A 12,558-nucleotide genomic window follows, 5' to 3' on the forward strand; every position below is an offset into this window, starting at 1 on the left:
AGGGGGGAGATCCATCCCATTGTAGCTAGGCAGAAGATCCACGTGTTAGTGACATCTCTCCTAAGGCTCATGTGGATAGATCATCTTGCATATATAGGGGTCTCGATCGTTGAGTGTCTTATAACCCTACAATTAAGTCATTGCATGCTCCAGCATGATCAAACAAAAAAAAAAAAAAAAAAAGAAAAGAATTTGCTCCTGAAGACATGAAAAGCCTTTTGTCATGCGAATTGAAGAATGTATGATGATCAAGTAATATTATTGGAATAGAAGATAATAATGAAACCCCCAACTTTAAAGGCATAGAAGAAATTAGGAAGAGGGAGGCTCATCCTATTAGCCTATATACGATTGTGAGGGCCCTAAAACTTAATTTGCATGGGAAAAGGGGGCTTGTCAAAGAGAACTCCAAAAGCCTCATTAAAAAAGGTGGCAGAAGTTACAGGGATGCCTTATTATGTCAGCATAATAAGGCTCCCTCTCACGGGGACTCAGAGAGAAGGAGAAAAGCCACACTTAGTGAATACAGCCTGTAATAAATGACAGAGATCGAGGAAGCTAGTGAGGGAGGGTGTATAAGAGGGAATCAGATCAGTGTTGAGGCAAAACACTTGGTTACCCAGTTTGTAGAGGGATTTAACAACAAATATAGCAGAGTTAGAACCCCACGTACTCACGTCACCCTTGCATGGGTAATTCTTAATAATGGTTATCCTCTAGGGAGATTATCCTCTAGAGTCATGGTTTATCACAAACTCTATCTCAGATAGAGTTATCCTAACTAATGTACTTATCTTGTAAACCATCAGCCTTGTATTTAAACCACTGATCAATCAGTAATACATTGAACCATTCTTATCTAATTATCCTCTTTCACTTTGTATTAGAGCCATGGCCGCCAACCCATCTTCATTCTCTTTCTCTTTCTCTTCTCCCTTCCCTTCCCCCTTCGACAACCTTGCCAGTTTAGTTTCCGTCAAACTAGATAAGCATAACTACCTGTTGTGGAAGGTCCAGTACCAAACTATGCTTGAAGGACTGGGCCTGTTCAGCTATCTCGATGGCTCTACCTAATGTCCCCCTCAGTTCCTCTATGATATGACAGATCTTGCCGGCGTCAAAAACTTGAACCCTACGTTCACCTCTTGGAAAATCCAGGACAAGTTCTTGCTTAGCTAGTTGCTTATGACTCTCATTGGAGGAGCTCTTGCTCAAGTAGTTGGTTTCAGAACATCTCATGATGCATGGATGATCCTGACTCGTATATATGCTTCTCCCTCACAAGCCAGGATCATGCAACTTAAAAATGACCTTCATCATCTTCAAAAAGGCTCTAAGTCGATGATTGACTATCTACAATAGGTCAAAGGCTACACAGATGCCCTTGAAGCCGCCGGCCAAGGTCTCTCATCCGATGACATCGTCCTCTACACCATGGGAGGTCCGGGACTAGACTATGATACACTCGTCACCGCCATCACCACAAAAATGGCCCTCTTTCTCTCGAAGAACTTCATAGTCTCCTACATCAATTCAAGCTTTGCCTCAACCACCAACACTCTACCCTCACCGACACTTAGCTCTCTGCCAACTTAACTATTCATAAACCAGGAGCTCGCCCACCCAACTCTCACCGGTGTGGTCGCGGTGGCAACCCCTCTTCACATGGTGGCAGAGGTAAGGATCGTTACAGTAACACCATTCCATCTCAACCAAAGGTCACTTGCCAGGTCTATGGCAAGGTTGGACATTCTACTCTTTCTTGCTTCCACTGCTTTGATCTTAGTTTTCAGGCATTCGGAAGTAACCCACCGTCTATAGCCCTTATTTCCTCCAATACCACGGAATCTTCTGATGGCAATTAGTACCCTGACACTGGTGCCGCAAATCACCTTATAGCCAATCTTGGCAACCCCTCTCTTCGGTTTGATTACAACGGCAATGACAAGATAGCCATAGGTAACAAGATAGGTTTGGACATCAAACACATTGGACATAATTCTCTTCATACCTCTTCCCGTATATTGCACTTAAATAATATTCTTTATGTACCTGACATCACCAAAAACCTGATATCTGTTCGTCAGTTTTGCCAAGACAATAATGTCCTTTTTGAGTTTGATGATTCTAGTTTTGTTGCGAATGACAAAATTTGGGGAACACCAATACTTTTAGGGATGATTAAAGACAACCTCTTTCAGCTCTCTGTTTCTTCCCATAGATCGAATAAGTGACTTGTGGCCATGTTGGGGGTACGTACTACTGTCGACGGTTGGCATCGATGCCTCGATCATCCTCAACACCGTGCAATTCAGTAGATTGTTCAACAACACCACCTACTAGTTGACTCCAAGTCTATCTCAAAATTTTGCTCTCCTTGTGTTCGTGGAAAGTCTCATCGCTTCCCACACCCACCTTCATCAATTAGTGTGCCTGCTCCTTTAGATGTTATCTATTCTGACTTATGGGGGCCTTCTCCTATGCCCTCCAATAATGGTCATCATTACTACATTGAGTTTATTGATGCTTTTACTAGATTTACTTGGATTTTTCCTTTGTATACGAAATTTGAAGCCTTGTCCACTTTTATTCGTTTTTGGATCATGATTGAAAAACAACTGAATAGGCCCATCAAAATCTTACACACTAATGAAGGGGGCGAATACCACAAATTTCATGCTTATTTACAGGAACACGGAATCATCCACCGTTGCAGTTGCCCACACACTCATGCTCAAAATGGCATCGTTAAGCGTAAACATCACCACATTGTTGATACCGGGCTAACACTCCTCGAAATGCCAAGCTTGACAATTCTAGAGTGAAGCCTTTGCCACATCAGTTTTCTTGATCAACCGCCTTCCAACCCCACTTCTTGGCCACAAGTCTCCCTACGAGCTGCTTTTTGGACGTCCCCCGAATTACTATCACTTCCAAGTTTTTTAGTTGGGATTGCTACGTTCTGCTATTTCTTGCTTCCACCACTTCGATCACCACTGACGTTGAGCCCACTTCCTTTACTTAAGTTGTGCGTGATCCAAAGTGGCGTGATGCCATGAATACCTAGTTCTCTACACTGGTTTAGAACCAAACCTAGTCTTTTGTTCCTCCACCACAAGACAAAAATATTGTGGGATTCCTTTTGGTGTTCAAAATTAAGCGCCGTGTTGATGGTACCGTTGAATGATACAAAGCATGTCTCATTGCGAAAGGTTATCACCAACGAGAGGGGATTGACTTTTCGGATACTTTCAGCCCTGTTGTTAAACCATGCACAATCAGGTTGGTTCTCTCCATTGCCACATCCAAGTCCTAGTCTATCCGCTAATTGGACATCAATAACGCTTTCCTTCATGGCTACTTAACCAAGGAAGTTGAGTTAGCCACCCAGTTTTCAACATCCATCCTACCATGATCATGTCTGCAAATTACATCGCTATCTCTATGGCTTACGATAGGCTCCACGAGCCTGGTTCACTCAGCTCCACAATTTTTTAGTCACTCATGACTTCATTGAGTCCAAGGCTGATGCCTCACTGTTCATTCATCACACTCCTCGTGATGTTACTTTGGTGCTCGTCTACATTGATGATATCATCATCACTGGCTCCAACCCCGCTCTTGTTGATCAATTCATTCAGGCCCTTGCTTCTAAATTCTCTCTACGAGACCTTGGGCCTTTGCATTTCTTTCTTGGGATTGAATCTCATCCCACTACTGATGGCATGATTCTCTCTTACCCCAAGTATGCCTTGGATCTTCTTCACCACACTCACATGATAGATGCTAAACCGTGCACCACTCCTATGGTAGCTACTACTAAACTCTTTAGTTGGAACATAAGAGGGTTAGGGAGACCCCAGATTCATCATCAAGTTTTGGAGTTCAACAGAACTCATAAACCAACTATTTGTTTTTAGCAAGAAATTAGAGTGAACCTTATAAGAGCAAAGAAAATTGTTAGGACTTTTTCTGTGTTTGATGAATCCTTGCTAATTGATCCAATTGGTTTTGTGGGTGGTTTATGTTTATTATGGGACAAAAGCAAATGTAATGTTAATGTTATCTTAACAAATGATCGTTTGTGTAGACTCAAATCAAAAGATCAAACAAATAACAAACTATATTTTTGCACCTTTGTTTATGCACCACCTTAAAAGCTAGAGCAATGCATTTTATGGGATTGGATAGACTCATTGCTGAAAATAATGAAGGTGCATGAATCCTAATGGGAGACTTCAATTCATACAGATTGAATGAGAACAAGTTGGGGGGAGACAAGTCACTCCAAACCATATTCGAGATTTCAATTGAATGATAAATGACTGCAATTTAATTGAAATCAACATGCATGGTTTGATATACATGGAAGAACGACACCACTTGGGAACACTTAGATTGGGTGCTCTCAAATGATTTATGGAGGAGGGAATTCCCAGATGCTAACTTGCTTAATCATCCCTTGTATCTGACCACTCCCCTATTTTGTTGGACACCACAGGTCTAACTTTTTGCGGCTCGAGGCCCTTTAATTTTGAGGCCATGTGGTGCAGTGACCCAAGCCTTGAAAATGTTGTTAATAATGCTTGGAATATTAACACAGATGGCTCAAGAGCTATGACTTTCATTAAAATGCGAAATAATTTGGTAAAGGAGCTAAGGTTATGGAATAAGAATCACTTTGGAGATATTCTCAAAAGAAAAGAAAATCTGTTAAATAGGATTGGGGAAGCTCAAAGGATTATTGTGAATAACCCTTAAGATCATCCCACGATTAATCTGGAGAGAGCATTATAGATTCAACTAGAAAATATCCTTAAAAAAGAGGAAATATTGTGGGTGCAAAAGGCCAAAATTGACTAGATTAATTTGGGAGACAAGAATAATACGTTCTTTCACACCATGATGACTATCAAAAGAAACAAAATTAGAATTAATAGAATTAAAAATGATAATTGTGTGTGGATCCAAGATCAGGATGATGTTACCAATTTCTTTCTCAAGAAATTTGAAGATAGATTTAAATCAGAAGGAACTAGTAGGGTTGATGATTTTATAGAGGGTATTAGCCCTAGTATCTCGATGAAGCAAAATGATCAAATTATAAAGCAAGAAACATACACTAAAATCTTGGAGGTAGTGAAGTTTATTAAGGACCTGAGAGCCCCAAGCCCTAATAGCCTAAATGCCCTATTTTCAAAACATTTTGGCACATCATTGGGGGTTTAGTATGCAAGGCTGTCAAAGCCTTCTTCCATTTAGGGAAAATGAATACTATTTTTAATGAAACATTCATAGTCTTGATTTCCAAAACAAAGAACTCGGAGATTGTTAGTAACTATAAACCCATAAGCTTGTTCAATGTGATCTATAAAGCTATATCCAAGATTTCAGTTAATCGAGTTAAGTCATTCCTAGATAATACCACTTCCTTGTACCAAAGTGCCTTTGTCCCAAATAGGCAAATCAATGATATTATCCTAATTGCCCATGAGATTATTCACTCAATGAAGAAGAAGAAGAAAGGAATGGAATTATGGGATGTAAAGTGGATATGCAGAAATCTAATGATAGGCTAGAATGAGACTTCATGGAGAAAGTCCTTATCAAATTTGGGTTTCAGAAGAGATGGGTGGATTGGACATGTCTTGCGTTAAGTCAGTCTCATACAAGATTCTTATTAATGGATCCCTGGGGATGCAAATGAATTAGACCAGATTTGAATCAGGGTATATTCAAATCAGATCCAACACTATTCATGCTGGATTGGATCTGATAGGATTCAATTTGAATTCGAATCTTATCGGTAAGTCAGATCTTTGGATCTGATTTGATTTGACTTGTTTTCTTTAAAAATAATAAATTATTAAAAGAAAAATAAAATATACTAATTTAACTAAAGTAAAAACAAAAAATACAAGTATTTTTTAATTATTTTCTTCATACATATATATATGTTTTTTTATAAAAGAATAAATAATATAATAAATTTATAAATTAATAAATAACATATTATATATATATATATATATATTTATAAACATAATATATATCAGATTGGATAGGGAGGTGATTCGAATCCGATCTGATTTTTTATTGGATCCTATTACACAATTTGATCTGATCCAAATATTTAAACTGGGGTGATATGAATTCGATCAAATAAGATCGGATCTCATTTCAGATTGAATCATGATCCAATCCATTTGCACCCTTATAGATCCCCTTCAAGAAGTTTCACCCTATCTAGGGGGCTAAGATAAGGGAATCCTCTTTCTCCATATATTTTTGTTTTATGCATGGAAGCTTTGTCTAAAAAGTTTCAATATGAAGCGCCTAAACACCAAAGCCAAATAAGGTGTAGAGCCTTGAGAGGTAGGCCCTATATCCTAATCCTTCAATTTGTTGATGACTGCCTCATTTTTGCAAAACTTTTATGCCTGTCGGTTTCCAAATAAAAGGTATTCTTAATTAGTTTGCACTAGCATGAGGACAATACCCAAACTTTGATAAATCTGCCCTAAGATTTTCAAAGAATGTTCCTAAAGACTTCATAGGATCATTTCTAGATGCATAAGAATTCCTCTTGATGTGAAATCAAACTTTTACTTAGGGGTTCCTATGATTTTGGATAGGGTGACTAAGAGGACCTTTGGTCATTAAAGGGAAAGAATCAGCAACAAACTTGTAGCTTAGTTTAGAAGGAGTACAAATACAAATATGTACATTATAAATTCATACAAAATATAAGGTTTTGCGCTACATATTTGTATTTGTAATCCTTCCAAATGGATCTTGTAGGGTGGAAGAAAAATACTCTCTCTCTTGCAGGAGAGTCACTCTACTTAATTCCACAATTAGTTCTATGCCCCAATTTATAATGAGATCTTTTAAGATCCCTTAGGAAAACATCAAGGAGATCAATAGATGCCAAAGAAATTTCTTATGGTCAAATAATAATGGTAAAAAGCCTATCTACCTCTCATGAGTTGGAATAAAGTTTATTTGCCAAAACATTGGGGTGGCCTAGGGCAAAAGAACCTAAGTTGGGTAAATAATGCAAACCTTGCAAAACTTGGGTGGAAAATTATTACAGAAAAAAACAACCTTTGGGTCAAAGTTGTTAAAAATAAATACCTAAGAAGTGAGGATTTTTGGAATGCCAAAGATAAAAAAGGGGATTTTGTTGGCATGGAGGGAGATTCTCAAATCTAGAGATCTTAGTAGAGGTTTGTGTTGGTCAGTTAGAAATGGGAGATCTATTAATTTTTGGAATGATAGATGGGTGGGGGACTACATCTTATAAGTTGTTGTGAGAGGTAACACCCATGTAAATGAAGATCTCAAAGTTAGTGATTATGTAACTTGGTTCCAAATCTGATTTAGAACAAAATTAAAACCATCTTTATCCCCTCGGACCCAAAAAAAGATGAAGTAGTTTGGAGACTAGACCCCAAGGTTGAATTTACTATAAATTAAAATTAGCTTATAAAGAAGCTTGTGTGATGGATAGTGGGCAAGTGGAACACCGAGGCTTCTTAAGCATGGTTTGGGGCCTCAATGTTCCTCCCAAAATTAAAACATTTATGTTCTTGCTCCTAAACTACAAATTGCCATCCAAAGACCTCCTCTGGAGGAGGGGTTTGCCCATAAGTGAGATGTGTAATTTCTGTGGGGATGATGAAAACATTGATCACATTTTAAAAAATTGCATGAGAGCAAAGCCAATTGGACCTGAATATGGTGAACCAATTGGATAAGGAAGGATCTATAAAAGGCTGGTGGTCTATTATGGACCTAAAAACAACCATATAGATAAATTCAATAGAGAGAAAGCCAACACAAAAAATAGAAATGAAATATTTTAAATGACAAAAGTAATAATCCCTCAGGGATTAATCCCACAATTTCATTAATCATTTAGATGCTATAACCACTCATTGGGGGACAATAACATTAATAAAGCATGGAATTCAATATCTTGGAAAAGCCCAAGACCTGGGTATTTTGATACATCCAACAATGATGAGGGGCGCTGTGTATTGCTTGCATTGCCAGGAACTCCCTCGGTGAGGTCTTGGATGTGAAGGTGTCCTATCGGGGATACCACGATTAATCTTTCTCATCGTCATTTCCTATCTTAGAAGACTCTTGAGTTGTCGTGGAGACTTCAGACCATCATTTAAGAATGTTTTCAATTTGGTGGGGATGCTGGGTTGTGGGGTGGTGTTTTCCCATACCTATCACGAAATAAATCAGGTTGCTCATTGATTGGCAAAAAAAGCTCTCACTCCGACCCTCTTGTCAGCATTAATCTTCGTTTGCTTTATAGGCCTTTAGAGTTCATTTGTTGTGATTTGTGGGATTAATTACCATTAAATTTGTATAGTAGTTCCTTAACTACCAAAAAAAATTACGTTTAATCTAAAATTACATGGTTTCGAGTCCTTAATGGTACGTTTGATTGTTGAGAAAGGATTGAAAAGAGAAAAATCTTTAAAGAATATTCGATTTTCCAAGTGTTTGTTTTGAATGAAAAAATGGGATGGGAAGAGATGGGACGACGTGGGTTCCCAAAACTCGATACGCAAAAAAAGCCATTCGTGAGAAAATAATCCAACCCAGAGTGTCATCTTCTCTTCACACGCCGTCCAACGGTATCTCGCCGGTGCCATCTCCGACAATTTTTTCGAAGGCAAGTTCACCTCTGGCGATTTGTGTTCATTTTTTAACCATTATTGTCTTCTTTCATTGAATGAGCTTCCCCTTCAAATCTCACCGTTGTCTACCTTAATCCCTGGTCGTCCAGACCAATTTTCATTGCCAGAAAACGGTTGATTTACCGTTCAAGGCGTTGTTCTTCCACATCGACGGCCACTTGCGTTCATTTTAACGTCGGAGCTCCAGATCTGGCTTCCTGCGTCTGCCTCTTCCAGATCTGGCGTTTTATTTTTGATTTGTTTCAGGTCATCTCAAGCAAACCAAGTAGGGGATTTTTAGCCTGAGGTACCACATACCCTGTATATGTTGATCGTATAATCTCTCTTTCATTTTTTCTATGTGTTGATCGATAGAAGTCTACTTTCCATTGTCATTTTTTGTTTCGTTTTTACATTCATATGATTATCTGTCTCTGAGTCAGAACAAATGTTGAATAAACATCAGTCACCATGGGTTTCTGTGTTCATGTTTTTTTTTTTTTTTTTTCATTTTTCTTTTGAAGTTGTCATACCAGAAAAATTAAAAACACCTTCTTGAAATGTATTTTTGCATTAACATTACCTGTCTGCTTCCTCAGTATAGAATACAATGTGAAAAATAAAATGCACAGGCCAAGATTGATTCCCACAGAAGTTAAAAGAGCAGAGACAATCATTACTTCAATTTGTTATAAAGGAGGTCAGAACAGAGTATCTTCCTATTCTCTTAAATGCCCAAATTCAACTTTAAAAAGATGAAAACCTGTAGAAAAAGAGGGGGGAATGTTGTTCGAAGCAAATCACTTAATTGTTCGAAAGCAGGTAAAAATAATTTTAATATAAGAAGCCCCAAAACAAGGGAACAATTATTCTGATGGGTGGATAGTGAAACTAGTAACTTCATGCTACAACATTTTTTTTTTTCTGTTGATTCTGTCTCTGTTAAACCAGTAACTTCATACTACCGCCCTCAAAGCTCCAAGGATAGGTTCCAGATTACAAGGATCAATTGTAAGATCCAAAAAGAAATCCTTCAAAGTTCCAAGGATAGGTGCTGGTTGGGCCAGAAATAACAGCCCTCAAAGCTGACTAAAAAAGAGCCAAGAAAAATGGATTTTTTTTGGCCAAAACATCTGTTACAGACAAGCATATCTCCTTTGCTTGTTTCTTATCTGATTAGCATAAAAGTAAACAAAAGAATATAAATAAGTTTAACTACAATCTCATGGAATATGACAAGTAACTAGGTGACTGATCATGATTTTGTCTTCTGATCAGAACTTGGAGTGAATTTAAACTTTTGCTCATTTCTTCCCCTTCTATTCTGAGATTACCATGGAACCTGACATGTATGGTGGGTCATCTCTTCCTTTGTATTGCTATATGGATAGCATTTTTTAATTATCTGTGCTTTATGGGTAGAATTTTAATTGTCTTTTTGTGCAATAGTATCTTAGAAAACTCCATAAACTAGTGGCTATCCATAGCATAGGGTCTTGGGTTAGTTTTGACTATTGAAATGAGTTATTTACATGAAGAAGACTTGGGTTGCCGAGCTGTATTGATTTTTGCAAAACAGAGGGATTCATGGGTGTTTTCTTGATTAAGGCCTTCATGAGTTTAATTTGTGATGCCCATTCCAAGAGAAGATAGAATGGGTCATGTTGGTTTGTGCATGGTGTCCTATAGGTCTTTACAACCCAGATCCCCTATTCTTTAGTTTATTAAAGAATAGGCTGGTTTGACAGAACCGTTTATATTAACTATTACAAGTAAGCTATATATTTAATATATAGGAGTTTTTAATTGTGCAATGTCAGCATGACACGTGGCAATATTAAAATACTATTGTGTCATGTCATCCAAAAAACAAGTCTTGTATTGTGGAATTGGAGATTGCATGGATTTGTCAAAGTGGAATGAATCCAACCATCTTGCAAAATTTTCTCAGCAACCAAACACTGGAAGTAGATTTGGTAGGATAATTGGTCTTAACAACCAAACACAGGTGATAGGATTGAGAAAAAAATTTTCCCTTCTCATCCCATCCCATCTCGTCTCATCCCATCCTTTCTCAACAACCAAACGGACCATAATAACTTGTTTGGTTTATGCGACTGGGATGGGAAAATAGCAATGTTCTTCAAAGATTCCTATTTTCCCATGTTTGTTTTGGGTGAAGTGATGAGATGCGATGAGAATTGGAACGCGGGGTCTCACCAAATAGGTGTGACCCCACTGAGAAAGGAAACAATTAGAAACTTTTATCGAAGCAGGCAAGTTGAGCATCGTCTTCTTCTCAGCCGCCGTCCAACCATATACTCACTAGCTTCATCTCCGATGACCTTTCTTGAAGGTAAGCTCATATTTGGGTTCCTCTCATGATTTCCATTCGTTTCTGTACCATTTTTACCTATTTTCATTGAATGAGCTCTCCATGAAATTTTCCCAATGCCTAGAGCCATTGTGGTCGTACAGATCCAAAAAACATCTGATCTACCATTGAAGGCGTTTATTTTAATGTCGAAGCTACATATCTAGCTTTTGGTATCAACCAACGAAAGGGATTTTCAGTCTTAGGTACTACATCTCAGTCAACCCATGGAAGGGGTTTTCATTTTTTGTAGTGGAATAGTATATGTTGATTTGGGTATTGAATACCCTGTTACAAATGATGATGCATAGCAGCAAAGATCTCTGTATTATGGTTTTCTTTTTTACAATTTCTGGTGGGTTATATTGTCTGTTATATTTTTAGGTCATCTCATTCCACACCAGTAGCAGTAGCAATAGCAATAGCATGCATCATCATTGTTGTAAATTTTCAGGCCATCTCTGATTTAGCAGTAGCAGTAGTAGTTAACAGTAGCATTTAGGTTATATTTTCTGCATGTAAATTTTCCAGTTGATGATGACCCTCTGAAATTCAAGGGGTCATCATCATTGTTGCTCTTATCTTCATATTTCTAGAATCACCCTTCACTGCTAAGGATCTGTTTGAGATAGACTTAGGAGCCATCAAACCAACCAATAGAGCTCTAACTTCTACTTTAGAAGCATTTGAGATCCCATTGGCCCACTGAAAGTGCATAGCAGATCTGCAGTTAGAAATAGATCTGAAATACATCCCCATTGGCCCGCTGAATGTCCATAACAGATCCCCATTTCCCCCAATGCAATTGATTTGTCCATTGATCTATACTTAGACTGGCTCACTCTTAAGGAGTACTAATGATGGATCGAGGTCAATGCAAGCCTATCTATATGTTGTTGATAGACTATATATAGATTTTAAGTGCTTTGATAGAGTACTTAAATAGTGGGAACGGAAAAAAAAAGGTTGAATGGATGGATCACTGCAACTGCATTGCATAGTTTTCAAAGCGCCAAGGCAAGGCTGGGCGTCGGGGGGGCGCCTTGCCGCCTAGTCGACTAGGCGGGCGCCTAGGCGATGGATTTTTTTATATAGAAAACATAGATCCTAGGGTAGTTCCCTAGGTACCATAGCCATAGTAGTAGTAGTAGTAGTGGAAAATGTGTTGATTAGACAAAATTTCAAGTTCTTCCTTATTAGTTCAGGTTTTAAAGTCTTTGAGGGTTCAATACAACATTTAGCAATGATTATATTGATTAAGTCCTAACAAATAAGAAAATAATAAAAAGAAATTAGTATATAAACACACAAAATGAATATTTTAGTTTAATAATGCCTATTTTATAATTATAATGTCAAAAAATAAAGAATAAAAAAGTATTTTACAATACATAGTACAAAACTGTTTGGCGATTAGGCGAGGCGAGCCTTAAAGGGCGCCTTGTCGCCTAGGCGTCGCCTTGACAACTATTTTGCATTGACATT

The 12,558-nt window shown here is 38.0% G+C and overlaps 1 protein-coding gene across 2 annotated transcripts in view; it reads left to right on the forward strand.

Moving 5' to 3' along the window:
- The first annotated feature begins 8,044 nt into the window (after positions 1-8,044).
- LOC148855340 (25.3 kDa vesicle transport protein SEC22-1-like) overlaps positions 8,045-12,558 on the forward strand; it is a 41,184-nt gene continuing 36,670 nt past the window's right edge. Inside the window, exons 1-2 of one of the 2 annotated variants that reach the window (XM_088983226.1) lie at positions 8,045-8,695; positions 8,810-9,006. The gene's annotated coding sequence lies outside the window, so the exon portion shown is untranslated. The remainder of the gene's footprint in view (positions 8,696-8,809; positions 9,007-12,558) is intronic. The other variant, XM_088983227.1, reaches the window with a different exon arrangement.

The sequence above is a fragment of the Nelumbo lutea genome, chromosome 4 (assembly GCF_056320005.1).
Source record: "Nelumbo lutea isolate HS-2025 chromosome 4, American lotus-T2T, whole genome shotgun sequence".
NCBI lineage: Eukaryota > Viridiplantae > Streptophyta > Magnoliopsida > Proteales > Nelumbonaceae > Nelumbo > Nelumbo lutea.